The following is a 20,720-nucleotide window of genomic DNA, read 5'->3' as shown; positions in this document are numbered from 1 at the left end:
GTTTTGTTTTGGTACATAAATGTTGTTGTTTGTCTTATTGGAGATGTTTTTTATTAGTTATATGTTAATGTTTTTGTTGAAGTATGTTGATGTTTTTTTTGAGGTATGTTATTATGTTGTTGTTTGTATTATTGTAAGATGTGTTTGTATAGATATGTTATTGTTAATGTTAATACTTGTACATTGCAACATTCATTTTGTTCAATCAACATGTATTAGAAAATGAGTTTACCAATCCCTCATTAAATCTATAACCTTTCAAATTGTATTAGAAAATAATAATATAAAAATTAGGTTATGTTAGAAAACAACAACTTACATTGATCAATGTTTTACGAGTTTTCTTCGGCTCATTATTTGCATCTCGCTCTTTAATGTTAGAATTTGGTTCAACATTTCTAACTCTTCAATCAACGTTTCCTTTTTTTATTAGTTAATTTTGCAAAATTACTAATTACTTTGCATAATAAACTAGTGGTGAAGGAAGTGTTTGTTGAAGAATTATAAGCACTGAACCAAAATCTAACTGCTAAAGAGACATATGCGGATGATAGGTTCTAGAAATCTAAAAAACATTGATTAGTGTAACTTTTTCTTATAATATAACTCATTTTTCATATTATTAATTTCTAAATCACATTGAAATGTTATATATTTATTGAGAAGCTGGTGAAATAAGAATTTCATATTAGTTATAATAAACTCGGGTGAATATATCACCACAGTTGTAAGCTATAACCATAATGAAATGTTACGCGCTAACTCTTTTACTAAAATTGGGAGGTTTAACTGTGAGTGCAATTTTTGTTAGATGTATTTTGTATGATGTCAAAACTAGAATACTTTAGCGTTAATGTATATTTGACGGTATCCTCTGATTCTCTATGTGCATCTTAGCATTAGGAAGCATAAAAACATTAGAAAGTATAAAAGCATTTGAAAATAAATTAGAAAAGGTATCATGTATAAAAAATTGATGAAAAATATTTTTTGTGAAAAATTGCATTATTGGTCGGCATATATAATTACAGGTCGACCTATAGAAAACTTTTTCTGCTATAGATCGACACATCCATTCCATAGCTCGACGCTCATGCTGCATTATTAAAGCATGTAGATTTTGTTCCATGTGTCGTGTCTTCTGGTCGACACATAGGAAGCAAATGACCTTCACAGGTCAACGCATGACCTTATACAGATCGTTCTATGTGTCGAACATGTCGGCACATGAATTTCATAGGTCGACCTATGCAACGAAATTTTCCAAAATTTCACAATTTTTTCAAATCTTTTACATTCCTTTTGCCTCCAAACATGGATGCATATAAATAATTCATACATGCATCATTTACTTCATACATACATCCATTTACTATGCATACTGTAACACCCTATTTTCATAAAAATTATTTATATTAATTAATTATAATTTTATGTGTGTATCTAATTATTATTTGTGTGATAATTGAGATATGTTAGGGCAACAAGGGTGAGTGACTCTTGGGTAGAGATTGTGAAGAGCGATTAGAGGTTTGGTAGATTTATTTAATTGATTAAAATAATGTTTTAGTGTTATTATTTAAATGAAATAATAAAATGAAAGGAAATAATGAGTTTCAGTTGAAAATTATGAATTGTGGAAAATTAAAATAAATAATGTATGATAGTAACTAATTGGGCCTTATTGTAATATTAGAAATATAGAAATTAGATTTTTAATTTAGGAGGTGAAATTTTGAAATTGAAGAAAAAGAGGCAAGAGAAGAGAAAAGCAAGGAAATCATCGAGAGAGCTCTAGGGAAGAGAATAGTCAAAAGTTTGGATTTTTCTGAAATTATAAGGTAATGGTGAAAATTTGGTTCAATAATAGGGATATGAATGAAAGAGTAGAGGAATATTTTATTCTCTTTTGATTGATGATGAATGTTGATATTTGTTGAATGAAATTTATGTTTTAAAGTATCCATGTATGTCCATCATTGATGATGTTTGAATGGTTTCAGGGATTGATATAATATATAGATCCATGATTATATGAATATAAGTAGTTATTGTTATATGTATGTTTATGAATAAACTTAAAACCATAAAATACTTCTGGTGATAATTTCATGGACGCTTATTGAGTTGGAGAAGGTGAAAATCGTGTTGAAAATTTCAGAAAAACATAATTTTTTTGGTAATGCCTTCGTGCACGAATTTGATAATAACTTTCAACTAGTAAATCATTTTGGGATGAGGTTTGAAGTGTTGGGTAGCTGAAACAGAGTGCTATAACTTTGTTTCATGGGTAAAATATTCTTGGTGATAATTTTATGTACGTTTTTGGGGTTGGAGAAGATGAAAATCGTGCTGGAAATTTTAGAAAAATAGTAACTTTCTGGTAACGCACTCGTGCACAATTTTGATAATAACTTTCAACTCGTAAATTATTTTAGGACGGGGTTCAAAGTATTGTGTAGATGAAACAAAGGGATGCAATGTTTTTCAGGGATAAAATAGTTTTAACGATTTTGTCATAGGTTGGTAGTAGGTGAGAAATAAGTGTATGATGTGACGAATATGGACGAGGTCCAGATTAACAAATTACTTGATGTGTTGTGAATGATTGGGATTGTGTGTTTGATTATATTAGTGGTAATCCAGAAGGATAGATTATGTTACAAATGGTTGCAATAGTGTGATTGATTGTGGATCACTAAATATTATTATAATTGTTGTGTTAATTGCATTATTATCATGCCATTAATCCATTATTGATATGTTGAAGGAGATAAGTTATAGGTCCGAAGGGGGAAGAAAGACTTATCCGAAACTCAGGAGGGGAAGTTCAGGATTTTGAAGGGGGAATCAGATTCGTAAGAAGAACCAAATATTTAATTGGTACTACATGCATATGAGTCGCCGTCGTTGTCGTGAGTCACATAGCATGAATGGATTATAAGCGTGAAATATGATTATGTGTGATTATGGTGTTGCTATGAAGGAGAAGAGCGATCCAAAACGCATCAGAATTAAAAAAAAACTCCTTTAGTGATCCTTACGAATGGGCATGATTAGTGATAGAATCGTTATCTCTTGTGGCGATTGCAACCTTTGATGCAGATCTACAGAGCGATCAAGAACGTTGAATGATGACAACGCCTCTACTCAGTCCACACGAATAGATTTCTTCAATCTCAGTCCTAGCTGCTACGAATGAAGTCTTTGAGTGTGTGAGAGAGAGAGAGAAACAAAATTGCAACTGCACAAATGCTTCTGCACAAGGGTTCTATTTATAGAACCACTTGTGTGGACTGCAAGCTAAAAAGCCCACTTAAGTGTATGTGGCCCATATCTTATGATATGCCAAAATCACTTAAGTGTGTGGTACCTTACCATATTTCGTATTCTACTTAAGTACACCATACCTTACGATGTTCTACAATTCACTTAAGTGCACCGTACCTTACGGTGTTCCTTAGTTACTCTATCTCTCATCAATCTGTCCTTTTGTGTGTGACCCTGTAGGTTTTCGCGACATTAGAAATTATATTAAAGCACATACTTAACATAATAAACAGTGAGCGATATCTAGCAACACATCATTGCTACCCAAGATAGGAAAATGTCATGTGATCTGACAAATCCTTTTGTGATAATACTTATGTGTATAATTACCCTTTTGCCCTTATGTCTATATTGAACACAAGGCATAGATCGTGTCATCCTTGTCCAGTTCAATATTGGGCCCATAGACATTTATCCTATTACATAGGATGGGCAAATTCCATCTAGGGTACTCATGTCCCTCAGCATGCTTCGTGGAGTACCCATCAATTGTCTTTATGGTCATCCAGTTACGGACAATGTTTGATCAACAATAAGGCACTCGACTCTACATCTAGGGTACACAGTGGTTTCAGTTCAAAGGGTGGTATACACCATTATCACCATGAGAATAACTTATGACACTTAGCATAACATTCTATATAATATTCTCATAGCGGGTAAATCCAGTATAAATATTACTCTCAATATTCATACTTATGTTTAAGACTTGATAACTCCTTATCCATGATCCATGAGATGTGATCATCAGTCTATATACATAATAATCTTAATGCTTTAATGTTATCCCACTTCACAATAAAGCTCGACTACAAATACTTTAAGAATAGTACCCTTATGTTTAATGGGATCTCATGATTAAGTCACACTTGATACATTAAACAGACTAGCTATTCTAGGGACTTTATTAAACAAACATAATAAAGAAAAAGCCTTTTATTATTAATAAATAATTTGATACAAGTACCAAAAGTATTGGCCTCTAGGGCTACACCAATAATCTCCCACTAGCATTAGAGCCAATCAGGCATACCTCTAATGCCCATAGATCTATTATGGCCATCATGCTTCTACTGCACAATAGGCTTTATCAGTGGGTCAACAATATTGTCAAGTGTAGGCACTCTGCATATTTTCATATCTCCTCTATCTATTATCTCTTGAATGAGGTGATAACGCCTAAGTATGTGTTTTGATCGTTGGTGAGATCTAGGCTCCTTAGCTTGTGCGATAGCACCATTGTTATCATAATAAAGACCAATGGGATCTGCAATGCTAGGAACTATGCCAAGTTCACTAATGAACTTTTTGATCCAAAGAACTTCCTTTGCTTCACTTGAGGCAACAATATAGTCAACTTCAGTTGTAGAATCAACAATTGTATCCTGCTTTGACTTTTCCAGCTCATAACGCCACCGTTTAAGCAAAAAACAAAACCATATTGCGATCTAAAGTCATCCTTATCTATCTGGAAGCTAACATCGGTGTATCCAATTACAACAAGCTCTTCCTGACCTCCATATATCAAGAATGAGTCCTTAGTCCTTCTCAAATACTTAAGGATATTCTTGACAACTACCCAATGAGCATCACCAGGATCAGATTGGTACCTACTCGTTGCACTTAAAGCATACGAGACATATGGTCGAGTACATAACATGGAATACATGATAGATCCTATTGCATGTGCATATGGAATCTTATTCATGCGATCCCTCTCTTCCTTAGTTGAAGGGGATTGTGTTTTTGATAGACACAAGCCATGTTGCATAGGTATGAATCTTTTCTTGGAATCATGCATATTAAAGCGTCTCAACATTTTATCTATGTATGTACTCTGACTTAGGCCAAGCATTCTTTGTGATCTATCTTTATAGATCATAATTCCTAATATATAGGCTACTTCACCTAAGTCCTTCATAAAAAAGTATTTCCCCAACCAAGACTTTACTTGTTATAGGGTAGAGACATCGTTTCTAATGAGTAATATGTCATCTACATATAATACCAGGAAAAAGATCATGCTCCCATTAACCTTCTTGTAGACACAAGGCTCATCTTCGTTCTTGATGAATCCATATTGTTTTACTGTTTCACCAAAACGAAGATTCTAGCTTCTGGAAGCTTGCTTCAATCCATAGATTGATCTTTGTAACTTACATATCTTTTGGGCTTCTTCTGGTATGTCAAATCCTTCAGGTTGTGTCATGTACACATCCTCAAGATGATTCCCATTAAGGAAAGCAATTTTGACAACCATCTTCCATATTTCGTAATCATGATATGCAGTGATAGCAAGTAAAATCTGAACAGATTTAAGCATTGCAACTAGTGAAAAGGTTTCATCATAGTCAACCCCATGAATTTGTTTATATCCTTTTGCAACCAGTCTTGCCTTATAGGTATGTACCTTACCATCCATGTCGGTCTTCTTTTTGAAGACCCACTTGCATCCTATAGGGTTAACTCCTACAGGAAGCTCTACCAAGGTCTAAACTTAGTTTGTGTACATGGAATCCATTTCATATTTCATGGCTTCTAGCCACTTCTATGTATGTACTCTGACTTAGGCCAAGCATTCTTTGTGATCCATTTCATATTTCTTGGCTTCTAGCCTCTTGGTAGGTCACATGCTCATCTTGATCCATGAGTAATACATCACCTTGATCAGTTATGAGATATCCATATCTCTCATGTAGGTGACGTATCCTGCTTGACCTACGCTGATCTTGTTCTACTTGAGCAGGTTTCTCTTCCACAACTACTTGTGCTTCCTGCTCTAATTCCTCCATAGGTGTATCAATGCTTTGTGATTCTTGAATTTATTCAAGCTCTACTTTCCTCCCACTGATTCCTTTGGAAATAAAATCCTTTTCTAGGAAAACTCCAGTTCAAGCGATAAACATTTTGCCCTCAGAAGGATTGTAGAAGTAATACCCTCTTGTTTCTTTAGAATACCCCACAAATAAGCATCATGGATCGGACCATGTCTAACAAGGTTCGATTTGTTCTCTCAGATACACCGTTCCATTGGGGTGTTCCAGGAGGAGTAAGCTGGGATAGGATCCCACACTCTTTCAGATGGTCATCAAACTCTAGGCTTAAATACTCACCACCTCGATCTGATCGAAGAGTTTTAATATTCTTACCTAGTTGGTTTTTTACTTCATTCTTGAATTCCTTGAACTTTTCAAAGGACTCTGATTTGTGTTTCATTAAATACACATAACCATATTTACTGAAATCATCAGTGAATGTGATGAAGTACTGAAAACCTCCTCTGGCTGGTATGTTCAGTTGTCCACATACATCAGTATGTATGAGGGCCAAAAGATCATTAGCTCTTTCACCTTTTCCTTTGAATGGAGACTTTGTCATCTTTCCAATTAAACAAGATCTGCATGTCTCATATGATTCATAATCAAAAGAGTCCAAGAGTCCATCTTTATGGAGTTTGGAAATGCGTTTCTCATTTATGTGGCCTAATCGACAATGCCAAAGGTAAGTTGGATTTAACTCATTAGGTTTCATCCTTTTAGTATTAATGTTATAAATAGGCATTTCAGGATCAAGGACATATAGTCCATTGTTTATTTGTGCAGTAGCATAGAATATATCATTCAAATAAATGAAGCAACAATTGTTCTTTATTCTAAATGAAAAACCAAACTTGTCTAAACAAGAAACAGAAATAATATTCCTGCTAATTGCAGGTACATAATAACAGTTCTCTAACTGAATTATTAAACCACTATGTAAAGTCAATACATAAGTTCCTACGGCTGAAGCAACAACCTTTGCTCCATTGCCAACTCGTAGGTCAACTTCACCTTTTGCCAAATCTCTACTCCTTTTTAGCCCCTGCACATTGGTACAAATGTGAGAACCGCATCCAGTATCTAATACCCATGATGCAGAAGTAGATAAATTAATTTCAATAACAACAATACCTGAAGTTGAAGTCTCTACTCCATTCTTCTTATCTTCCAGGTACTTTGGGCAGTTTCTCTTCCAATGTCTGGTCTTACCGCAATGGAAGCAGGTGTCTTCCTTTGATATGCCTCCACTAGGCTTCAAAGCAGGAGCAGTGGGTTTGGGTTTGGCAACTTCCTTGCCTTTCCCTTTATCACCCTGCTTAATGGGTCTTTTGTTCTGTCTCTTTCCATTTCCGATCATTAGAATGGACTTCCCTTTTGACTTCAGATTCTGCTCAGCAGTTCTTAACATGACTAGCAGTTTAGGAAGAGATTTGTCTATATCATTCATATTGAAATTAAGGGCAAATTGACTGGATCTATCTGGCAACGATTGCAAGATCAAATCAGTCGCAAGTTCCTTTCCGAGGGGAAAGCCCAACCTCTCAAGGTTCTCCACATACCCAATCATCTTGAGCACATGGGGACCTACAGGGGCTCCCTCAGCTAACTTGCCTTGAAAAAGGGCTTTTAAAACTTCAAACCTTTTCATGCTTTGCTTGCTCTTGATAGGTGTTCGATCATATCGAACGCTGCCATGTTCTCATATTGCTTTTGCAACTCTGAGTTCATAGTAGCTAGCATGAGACAAGCAGATTCATTGACATCATCGACATGCTTCTTATAAGCGTCTCTTTCTGCCTTAGGTGCAGAACTAGGAGGTTCCTCTTCAGGAACAGGTTTCTTCAAGACATACAACTTTCTATCATGTTTGAGGACAATCCTCGAATTTCGGTGCCAATCTAGAAAATTTGTCCCAGACAATTTTTCCTTATTAAGGATTGATCGTAAAATGTTGTTAGAGGTGTTTGTTGTCATGGTAATCTACATGAAAATAATGAAAATATAAGTATCAATAATATATTTAATTAGGCCTTTAATTAAATATGCTACCACTATTTTACTCAAAATAAATGACCCTCACCATTTAATTCGGAAAATCCCGTTGGAAGATTTTCTAGTGGGTAGAGATCCATATTTCACTTTGTTTTAAGTTCGCGTAGGCGGATTACACAAAACTAGGTTATTTAGGTAGGAACTCCTTCCAATTGTAACTAATACAACTCTCAAATATTTTAGTTGGATGAATAACTCCTTATTCCAATCCATCACATGCATCATTCCAACTCTTGCTTCTAAACATATATAATCTTATTATAATTTGTTTAGTTATGTTTGACCTATTATTTTAGCAATTGGATATTACAATTATCCCATTGCACCTTACTAATATAGAATATGCACGTCGCGTAGGTGAAACCTACATTATTCGATACTAGTCTTGATGAGTGCTAAAACTTGGAAAGCATAAACTTAGTATTTAATTTGAGGGAATTTGCAATTATTCTGATCTAACCGGATTATTTATCATATATATCGTCTCTCACATGCATCAACATACATTCACATGCATCAACATACATAATAAAACAGTTATGGCCCCTAGCGCAATTGTTCTCCCAAGCCAATGAGAGAACCTAAGCTAACCTAATAACGATCTAAGCTTCTCCAAGCAAGATCTTCAAGGTTGTCCTCCTTTGATATTGTATTCTTCTATTTCTCCATAACATTACATTACATAAAAGACTCTCGTTTTACATACGAGGGAGTGAGATGAGAAAAGAAGTTACATTAAGAGATTAAAAGAGAGACACGACACGCAAGTCGTATTTTAAAATCCCAAAACAAAATAAAGGAAAACTAAGGCCATAATCGATCACCACAAGACAATAATAATAAACACATTATAATTATTAATTTAAATTATATTAATTAATTTAAACCAAATTAAATTTCGGTGACCGATCACACTACGCAGAGTTAGCCGGGGTTGCAGGGGGAGCGCCCCAATGCAAAATTTTAATGAACAATTCATTTGAAATCGACGACGTTTTTCGCATCAACACTTGATACTTTAAAGAACAACTCTTGCGCAGTCACAACCCTAATCGCATAACTCCTTGACAACACAACCCTTATGTCGTCATGAACCCTAATGCACCCAATTTAGACCGTCAAACACACCTCGATTGTTAATTCAATATGATTGATCAACACATCATTGCTTCACCATACTAATGTCGGATTAATAAGCAAATGACCATTGATCGCTCAAAGGAAAACAACCATTAAGTGTTTGAATGAACGAAACAGAAACAATATATCATATATACCGTATTTTGCATCAGGATTACTTATATTATATATATAACTTGATCGATCTCAATTGCGTAACCTATGGACAATCAATGTATGGCTGCTTCACCATACTAATGTCGGATTCCGAAGCATAGTCAACATCAATAATCCAAATCGTACACACATGATGCCAAATTTAATTACTCGTTTATTCTTTGATTCATTCTGTCTTTTATTCATATTAATACAGAAAATACAGAAAATAAACAGTTATCAGAAGCATGGTTTCGTAAGTGGCTCTGATACCACTGAAGGAGAAGAGAGATCCAAAATCCTTAAAAATGGGCATAAGCAGTGATAGAATCGTTACCTCTTGTGGTGATTGAAAACTTTGATGCAGATCTACAGAGAGATCACAAACGTTGAATGGTGACAACGCCTCTACTCAGTCCACACGAACAGATTCCTTCAATCTCAGTGCTAGCTGCTATGAACGAAGGCTTTGAGTGTGTGAGAGAGAGAGAAAGAGAGAGAGAGAGAGAGAGAGAGAGAGAGAGAGAGAGAGAGAGAGAGAGGAGATAGAAATGAAATTGCAACTGCACAAATGCTTTTACACAAGGGTTCTATTTATAGAACCACTTGTATGGACTACAAGCTAAAAAGCCCACTTAAGTGTATGTGGCCCATATCTTATGATATGCCAAAATCACTTAAGCGTGTGGTACCTTACCATATTTCGTATCATACTTAAGTACATCGTACCTTACGATGTTCTATAATTCACTTAAGTGTACCGTACCTTACGGTGTTCCTTAGTTACTCTATCTCTCATCAATCCATCCTTTTGTGTGTGACCCTGTAGGTTTTCGCGACATTAGCAATTATATTAAATCACGTATTTAACATAATAAACAGTGAGCGGTATCTAGCAACACATCACTGCTACCCAAGACACGAAAATGTCATGTGATTTGACAAATCCTTTTGTGATAATACTTATGTGTATAATTACCCTTTTGCCCTTATGTCTATATTGAACACAAGGCATATACCGTGTCATCCTTGTCCAGTTCAATATTGCGCCCGTAGACATTTATCCTGTTATGCAGGATGGGAAAATTCCATCTAGGTCACTCATGTCCCTCAGCATGCTTCATGGAGTACCCATCAACTGTCTTTATGGTCATCCAGTTACGGACAATGTTTGATCAACAATAAGGCACTCGACTCTACATCAAGGGTACATAGTGGTTTCAGGTCAAAGGGTGGTATACACCATTATCGCCATTAGAATAACTTATGACACTTAGGATAACATTCTATTTAGTATTCTCATAGTGGATCAATCCAGTATAAATATTACTCTCAATATTCATACTTATGTTTAAGACTTGATAACTCCTTATCCATGATCCATGAGATGTGATCATCAGTCTATATACATAATATTCTTAATGCTTTAATGTTATCCCACTTCACAACAAAGCTCGACTACAGATACTTTAAGAATAATGTCCTTATGTTTAATGGGATCTCATGATTAAGTCACACTTGATACATTAAACGGACTAGCTATTCTAGGGACTTTATTAAACAAACATAATAAATAAAAAGCCTTTTATTATTAATAAATAATTTGATACAAGTACCAAAAGTATTGGCCTCTAGGGCTTACACCAACAGTTATATGTGATGTAGATGATAATTTGGGCATGAGAATGTGATATGTTATATGTTATTATGCATGATTGCATATACATTGTACTATATTTTACATTTTGTGTTGTTATTTTGGAAATGAATTCCCATCCCTTATGTTTGAATGTTGCCTTTACATGGACATCATGTAGATACTAAAGAGTAGAGACATTGTTGTGAGTGAAAGTTATCTCCTGAAGCTATTTCTTTTAGTGTACTCATGTTAGATTTGATTATACTCTGATATGTAACACTAGGAAGCGAATTATTTATTTTGTGTTGAACTTTCCTGAGAGACAATGCATGCTATTGTATTTGTTTTATGTTTTGGTGTGATAGCACATGGAGAAGACTCACAAGACGGTGCCTTTAATTTTGTTACGAAAAGTATTATGAGATTTTAAATTGGTATGGTTTTTTTGTTATGATTTCACTGCAAAGATATTCATATGAGTTGGGTGTCGTGTAAACATCTTAATTGCATATGTATGCAGTAAAATATTTTTGTTGTAACCTGTGTTACAGAGCAAGCTATGATTGTTGTGAGTGAACCTCTAAGTGATTGTATTTCGTTAATTAAATTCTTTGACAATTATGCGCATGTTTTTAAGGTGTTACACACACACACACAATCAAACTACACATAATCATTTTTCGATTGGGTGTTATCTAGATTACGATTGATAATGTCCAATTTAGATTTGTTGTACTATAAAATTGGGTTGAGAACTTTGAGTGTTTCAAATTAGAAAACCAAGGTAGGTTTTCCTTCAAGATCTTTAGGGTTTTAAGGTTTTTGACAAGATTACGCAATACGGATCCAACCGAGTCAAGTCTTTGAAGAACGAGAGGTTCTTGGCAAAGGAGAAGCATGAGATTATGGATCGTATTGGTAAATCTTAGGTTTCAAAAACTGTATGCTTGGAGTTAATTCGACCGAGTGAAAGTTTTGAAGAATAAGGGGTTTCTCTCAAAGAAGTAGCGTGAGACGGTAAATTAAAGTGACATTGTTGGTTAGTTGATTAGTCTTTGATCAAGAGAAGATAATGTGGTAGAATTAACATCAAGCATAGGGTTTGTAGGGTTAAGTTACTAGATCTCTCTTGTATTCATACATTTGCAAAGTAAGATATATTACATTACTCAATTCACATTCGAATTGAGGGCAACCATATTCATAGCGAGGTCAATTAGGGAACTGCCTAAACAAATCCTTGTGTACTCTCTCTCTCTCTCTATATATATATATGTGTATATATATATATATATATATATATATATATATATATATATATATATATATATATATATATATATATATATATATATATATATATATATATATATATCTTTTTATTTTATGTTTGCAAATTGTCGATTGCATTGATCTGGTGATCAATTTTGTTTGGGTCATAATTTGGAACACATTTTAAAATTGGCGTTGTTGTGTAGATCTCAAATAATTTGGTTGTGATTGGATTTTAAGAACAGCAATATCACATAGAATTGCAAACATTATTAATCGTACACTAAGTATCCGACAAATTGTTTCACTTGATTTTTTTTGTGAATTTTCATTAAAGATAGACTTTTCCTATTAGTTTGCATTCAACTAGTTGTGATTAGTTATTGTTGATCGATTTATGACTCATTATCATATTATTGTTGTTAATACGCATATTTGAGTATTTTGATAGTGGGTTTGGTTAGAAGATTTTTGATCCGGGATATTTGTAGTTTGCTTCCGTGCCATAAAATTTTCAAACTACTTTTTGTTAAGTTTTTAACTCGGGATCTATTCACCCCCTATAGATCTAGATCTATCGTCTAACAAGTGGTATCATGAGCTCCAGTTAATTTTGTGCTTAAGATTTTCTTATTAGAAAATGGATACCAAACCTAAATGGGCATTTAATTTAGCACCAATTTTCACCGATGAAAATTATGGCTATTGGAAAGCTTGTATGCGTATACATATCAACTCAGTTGATAAGGGTGTATGGGACGCCATCATCAATGGTCCTTATGAAATTACCATGACCAACAGTGAGGGCATCTTCGTATCAAAACCGGAAAATCAATGGAATGATAATGATAAGAAATTATGGTCTTATGATTTGAAAGCACAAAACATTCTCATATTCACACTTGGTGTTGATGAGTTTTATCGTGTTTCCTATTGTGAAACTGCCAAGGCTATGTGGGATGCATTAAAAGTTACCCATGAGGGGACTAATAAGGTCAAATAAGTTAGGATCAACATATTGAATCAAGAGTTTAAACTTTTTCATATGAATCATGGTGAAACCGTTGTCGAAATGTAAAATAGGTTCACACATCGTATTAACCAGTTGAATGCTCTAGGTAAGCCTATTTCCAATGAAATTACTACTAATAAGGTTTTGAGATGTCCTAATAGGGGATGGAAACCCAAGGTCACTGCAATAAAAAAGGAGAATGATCTAAGTACTTAATCACACTACTTTGTTTGGAAAATTGGAAGAACATGAGTAAGAACTCACTTGCTTAGAAAAACACGAAAAAGAGCACGGGAAGATGGTAAAGAAGGAGAAAGGTAAAGACGAGGTGGAAGAGAAGAAGTCTATTGCTCTAAATACTTCTAGCTCAAAGAACTCATATATTAAGCAAAGTGATTGTCAAACAAGGGATGACAAGAACTCTGATGATGTGGGCATGGGATTGTTTGTCAAAAGATACCAAAGGTACATATTGAAAAATGGAGTTGTAGCGATAAATTCATGACCTTTGATATATTAGTTAACTTAACATCAATAAAACCATAGTCGCCACTTCACTTTTATTATTTACAAAGGAAAAAGGTGAAAGTACGAACAAGACCCAAAGATAAGAAGTTTTAAAATCAAAACTAATAATAAGTCAGAGATTACAGGTAAGGAGGTTGGTTACATGGAGGGAAGGTATTAATATCCAAAGTGTCCTAAGTACTCCTAGGGAGCTCTTTTTGTATGCATTTGTTTTAGTTGAAAAAGTTGTTTGTTTTGAAAAAAATAGAATTAGGGGATGAGAAAAGAATTCATTATTTACATTTTGTGTTTGATAAGACCTTTGGTCTTATGCCTATGTACCAACATAAATGAGGGATCAAAACCTCGTAGTTTGTGGTAAAAATTTCAAAGATGGATGGATTGATTTTAACAAAAGCTTAAAGATCTTTTGTTATCAACGGGAGAATACTCAACCAAACATCCACCGATAATGAGGGCTTTACAAAATTTAAGAGGGAGGGCTCCAACTTGGATTAAATCAACAAGTATGCCACTAAACCCTAGTAAATGGAAAGTCTTACACTTAACATATTATGGAATGGGAGAATTACATCTCAACCAAGGATAACTCAAATCTAAATGCTTCCTTTTTGAAAAGATAAAAGGAAAAAGGCACCAAATGGCCAAAATGATTAGATGAGGTTGTTAGTTCTTTTTGGTCTTTTTGAAACTAAAGTCAATATGATTAAGTCTTTTTACAAGTTTATTAAGAAAATAATTTGAAAAATCAATGGCATAATAAGGCCAAGGTTTCTACTCATTAAAACAAGTCTAAGTTGAAAAACAACAAACAAATAAATTTTGAAAATGAGAAAGAGATTTTGAAATTAAAGAAGAAAGAGGTGGAGATGAAGAGGCTATCCTAGAAAATATTTAAAGTTTTGAGTTGAAAAGATCTAACCCATGTGTAAGACCCCAATTTTGACCATAAGATCCCTCATGTTATCCCATCATTTGCATTGGCTTTGGGACCACACCTTGGTATCCTCCTCACCCCTCATTCATTGGGTTTGCTTTGGGAGAGATCACCAAGAACTTTTTATTGTATCATACTTTATTTTCTTTTGTTTACTAACAAAAATGCCAAAAATATGTCTATGTGTAGCTTTGTTTATTTTGTAGGTAGTGTGTGTGTCCACCTATGCGTTATCAAGCTCATATATAAGGTTTGGGACCCTCAGTGCAAGAGATCAGTCAAGGAAAGGTTCAAACTATTTATAAGCATCATATATGGATCCCCATGATCTTTAATGGTCATTTTGATCAAAAATTCATAAAGAGTGTGAAGTTTGTTTGCCTTGGAAGCCCTAATTCATCTGGGTATCTTGTCTGACTTCCTTAGCAAGTTTGTTTACCAATTGATCAAATATATCAAGGGATACTTTATTATACATCATATTAAGCATATGTGATCCTCCATGATCCCCAAAAATCAAAAGAATTTCAAGTTTGCAAGTTGGTTCAAGGAGGTTAACTAGAGAAAATCAACTAGTCAAATCTAGGATTCCCTGAACCATATCTCCTACAATTTTTGTCATATGAAAATGATTCCATGAGAAACGTTACTCTTTATGACATTCCAAAAAAATTTCATGTTGGCATCAAGAGTTAGTTTTGCTTGGAAAGTCATTTTTTATGGTGAAATATTATAGGTCATTTTGTCTATACCCTAGTTATAAGGTCAACTTCTAAGGACCATAACTTGCTTAATTTTTATGATATGAAGGCCATCCGAGTTTCATGATCAATTTCAAGATGTCTTATCCAACTTTTATTCTTTGAGAAATGTAAACTTCTACTTGCAAGGGCATGTGCCAAGAGAAAATATTATAGGTCATTTTGGGCCATCATCACTGAACAAACAATTTTCCTAAACTTCTAAAATCCATAACTCCCATATGAAAGATTAAAATGGTGTCAAATTTGTGAATAAATTTAAGAGTAATAAAATAGTTACAACTTTTAAGAAGGAACCATTTTCATGTGAAGCTCATAGCAAAAGTTATTCAAAGTGGAAAAGGTGATCATTTGACTTTATACTTAGAAAATTTTCAACCATGTTTGATTTCTTCAACTTCCACCTAAAAATTCATCATAATCCAAGCTCCAAAGAGTCCAAGTTACTCCCCTTCATGTTACCTTTCCAAAGAGTCCAAGATAATTGCATTTGGATCATGTTTGAGTGACTTGCGCATGGGTGTAATGCATGGCTCCATTTGGTAAGTTCCATGATCAATTTCCATTTCACTAATGCATGACCTCATGCTATTGTTTCAGGTTGGTTTGCACATAAGTTTGGGTCTTTTGGCATCATTTGATGGGCTTATCACACGTACATGCAAGCATGCACACCATGTTTCTATTTTTGGCAAAAATTTAAAAGATGTGAAAAGCAATTGGATGGCTATATATACATGTCCCTTGAGATCAGAAATGGATCCTTCTTGCCCAAGCTTCGACCTGCTTCTTCCACAAACCCCGTTGAAAGGATAATCTTGAAGATTTTCTTAGGAAATCGAGTTTAAATTCTTATTCTGTTTCAGAATTGAAACTCCAAGAATCCAAGCTTCTTAATCACTCATTTCAATTCCTGCAAGTTGGTAGAAGCAAGCCCAAGCAAATTGAGATCAAGATCAAGCTCCCCCTGTGCAAACAGAAGGTGAATTTTGTGAAACTTTTCTTCTTTGATTCACCCTTAATTCTTCATTATTTCATTTGATTTTTGGTTGGCTGAAGTCCTACCAATGTAGATAACAAGATTTCTCTGAGGTCAAATAGAAGTAACTAAATTCATACTCCTCAATTTTCAATTCCATGTATCTTTCCATATACTTGGAATTAGAGAATTTTGAGGTCAGATTCGGATTCCTGGAAATTTTTCCTTCAAAATAGTGTACTCATTTTTCATTTTGGTGCAAGTTGGTGGTGGACCAGCCTGGTGAGGTCCACCGGAGAATATGACCGGAGCCCTAGCTCCGGTGGTGTGGTGGCAAGGTCATATCCATCAGATCATCTCTCCATGTTTTAATTCCATATATTGCTTATGATTACCATCCCTACGCGTGCGTTGACTAGGGCGTTTGGTGGATAGCGCGCGTTGGCTATCAGGTCAGCCACCTTAATTAATGAGGGAGATCTGACGACCCATGTTTTTCCCATTTTATTTTAATTTTTGATTTTCTGTTTAGTCCATTTATTTTATTTAATTTATAAAAATTTCATTTTTAATCCAAAAAATATGGGACTTTCATTAAAAATCTTTAACTATTTTCCTCTTCCATATTTTGAATTAAAATCATTTTTTGGATTGATTTTGATATTTTTTGTGAATTAAATGATTTTTTACTTGTTTTTAAATATTTTAAAATACTTCTGACTTCCCAAAACTTATTAAATTTTGTGTCTAGGGTCCTTTAACCTTTTTTGACCTAGGATAAATCCCTTAGCCATTTATTTGGGTATTTGAAGGGATTCGAGGTTTTGTCCATTTAAAAATGCATTTTAATTCATTTTAATTTGATTTTTAATTGCTTAATTATTTAAAAGTATTATTAAGCCATGTGATTGACTTTGTGATGTTCGACTTTCTGTTTGGCCTTAATCAAGGTTGATTTGAACATTTATTTGACCAATACTATTGGATTTAGGGGGTTGATGAAATGTACATTTCATCCCCCCAAGATGACTGGATAGTATTGATCAAATGAATTTCCTCCTGTGATCAATTTGAGTTTCTATTTCCCCTTCCCTCTTCATCTTCATCCCTATTCTTCCTCAATCCCTCATTGACCAATGAATTCTCTTCAAGTCAAATGCTAGTTGATTCATCAATGACCTTGTGTCAGATGAATCAACACGAGCCTGACTGAGATAAGCCCCCCCACTTTATTTTGTTGTGTGGTATGTTTTAGGAGTTTGGTTCTTTGTACCAAGTCTAACATGCATTAACACCCATATCTTTATTGCTCGGCATCAGATAGTTGTGACTTCTACATAAGTCCAATTACGATTGCTTAACATAGAACTAAACTTGTTTCACAAGGCATATCATTAGAGTAAGTGAGATTGTAAGTCTTCCATTATTCATGGTATTGTGTGAAGACTTGACCTTTTTTTCCATTCATGATAGCTAGTGGCATACTTGTTGATTTATCCAAGTTGGAGCCCTTCTCGTGGATGATGTCTTGGTTCATGTCTTCATACTTATGAGTGGATGGTTGAGTGTTCTCCAAAGAATGACTTAAACAAATGGAACTATTCACTAACATTTAACTTTTTATTAATGTTGCTTTATTTTCAAGTCATTTACTTAATGCAATTTAAATTTCAGTACCTTTATCATTCATTGTCATTTACATTTCATGCAAGATGTTTATGTTTCAGTTTTTTTCACTTTGCTCACTTGAGCCATATTTTGTGATTATATATATTGTGTGATTGTGATTTTGTTTGTGGTCTTAGGATTTAAAATACTTAATAAAAACAAAAACCTTAAAAAATATCTCAGTGGACTGTTGGACTTGATCTGAATTCTTGGACTTAGAATTAGGCAACATTCCATGTGCTTTAAGGACTTAGCCAATGCCACTATTTGAGACTGGGATATTCTTGACTATGCCTTTCATCTGATGTAAACCTTGAGTGCTCTTGGTTGATCAGTTACTTTGTTTCTGTGCTTAAATGTTATAATGGTTATTATTGTTCATGTATGATGATTGTTTCTGAGAGTTTGCCAAGGAATATTTCATCTGATACACTTTAGAGACATTAAAGACTACTTATTATGGGAGTGCTTGCTGGGATGATGAACATCTTTATTTGATGCCTCTGATCTTCATATTGATTGCTTGGATAATGCTTATGCTTATTGTCTTCTCAAAAGTCCAAAGGAAATGGGTTTTTATATGACATTCTTGTCTTATGGATTACTTCCCATTGGTCAGATCTTTTCAACTCTTAACTTTTAATTTTGTTGTCTAGGGTAGTCTCTTCATCTCCTCTCGCTTCTTTAATTTCAAATCTCTCCCTCTTTTTAAAACCTTATTTGTTTGTGTTTTCAACTTAGACATGCTTTAATGATTAGAAACTTTGGCCTTATGCCAATGAATTTTCAAAGATTTTCTTAATCAAATATGTGAATGAACTTAACCATGTTGAATTTAATATCAAAAGACAAAAGGAACTAACCACCTCATCAAGTCTTTGGCCTTTTTGTGCCATTTTCTTTTAAACTTTTTGTTAAAACCAATTTACCAACTTCTTTGAAAATTTTACCACAAACTACGGGATTTTGATCCCTCATTTTTATGTTGGTACGTAGGCATAAGACCGAAGGTCTTGTCAAACACAAAAAAAATATAATTAATGAATTCTTTTCTCATCCCCTCGTTCTATATTTTTTATCAAACATCATTTTGACCAAAAACACTTGCACACAAAAAAAGGCTCCCTAGGAGTACCTAGGACACTTTGGGTGCTAATATCTTCCCTATGTGTAACCAATCCCCTTACCTGTAATCTCTGGCATTTTCTTAGTTTCCAAAGGAAAAGGGAAAAGGACGAACAAAAACCAAAGATAAGAAGTTTTCAAATCAAAACTAATAAAATGCCAGAGATTACAGGTAAAGAGGTTGGTTACACTGAGAGAATGTGTTAGCATCCAAAGTGTCCCAGGTACTCCTATGGAGCCCTTTTTTGTGTGCAAGTGTTTTGGTTGAAAATATGTTTGATAAAAATGGAATGGGGGGATAAGAAAAGAATTCATTAATTATATTTTATGTTTGACAAGACCTTCGGTCTTACGCCTACGTACCAACATAAAAATGAGGGATCAAAACCTCATAGTTCATGGTAAAAATTTCAAAGAAGTTAGTGGATTGATTTTAACAAAGGTTTTTAATGAAAAGGGCACAAAAATGGCCAAAAGATTTGAATGAAGTGGTTAATTCTTTTTGTTTTTTTGTAATTAATGTCAATATTATTAAGTAAACTTACAAGTTTGATTTTAAAAAAAAAGTTTGAAAATTCAATCGCATAAGGCCACAGTTTCTAATCATTAAAACATGTCTAAGATAAAAAACACAAGAAAAGAGGATTTTTAAAAGAGGAACATATTTTAAAATTAAAGAAGTGGGAGGATATGAAGAGACTACCCTATACAAAAATTAAAAGTTAAGACTTGAAATGATCTGACCAATGGGATACAATCCACAAGACAAGAATGTCAGATAGAAACCCATTTTGAAATTCTGGTATCAGATATGAGATGTCGAAGGTAATGTCACGACACTAATATCTGAGTAACACAAACAGGATAAAGATATAGAATGGTAAAGCAAAAGACACAAGCAATTGTTAACCCAGTTCGGTGCAACTCACCTACGTCTGGGGGCTACCAAGCCAGGAAGGAAATTCACTAAATAGAATCAGTTCAAAGACTCTCCATACACTTCAACAAGTTACAGTCTTTCTCACCTAATCTCTACCCGTGCAATTTCTACCTAAGCACTCTTAGATATGAGAACCCACTCACTTCCCTACAATCACACCTGTGATTTTAAACAACAATCCCTTGAGAAAAGAAAACACTTTTCAATAACACACTCTTGATTTTACTTAACAGTTTCAATCAAGAAGACACACACTTGATCTTGCTTAACAACTTTGATCAAGTAGACACACACTTGATCTTACTTCACAGCTTTGATCAAGTAGACACACACTCTTGCTTAACATCTCTAGAGTGACAAATTACAACCACAAATCATACCAA

Source organism: Lathyrus oleraceus, chromosome 4 (genome assembly GCF_024323335.1).
Source record: "Lathyrus oleraceus cultivar Zhongwan6 chromosome 4, CAAS_Psat_ZW6_1.0, whole genome shotgun sequence".
Lineage (NCBI taxonomy): Eukaryota > Viridiplantae > Streptophyta > Magnoliopsida > Fabales > Fabaceae > Lathyrus > Lathyrus oleraceus.
Note: the sequence above shows the minus strand (reverse complement) of the source record.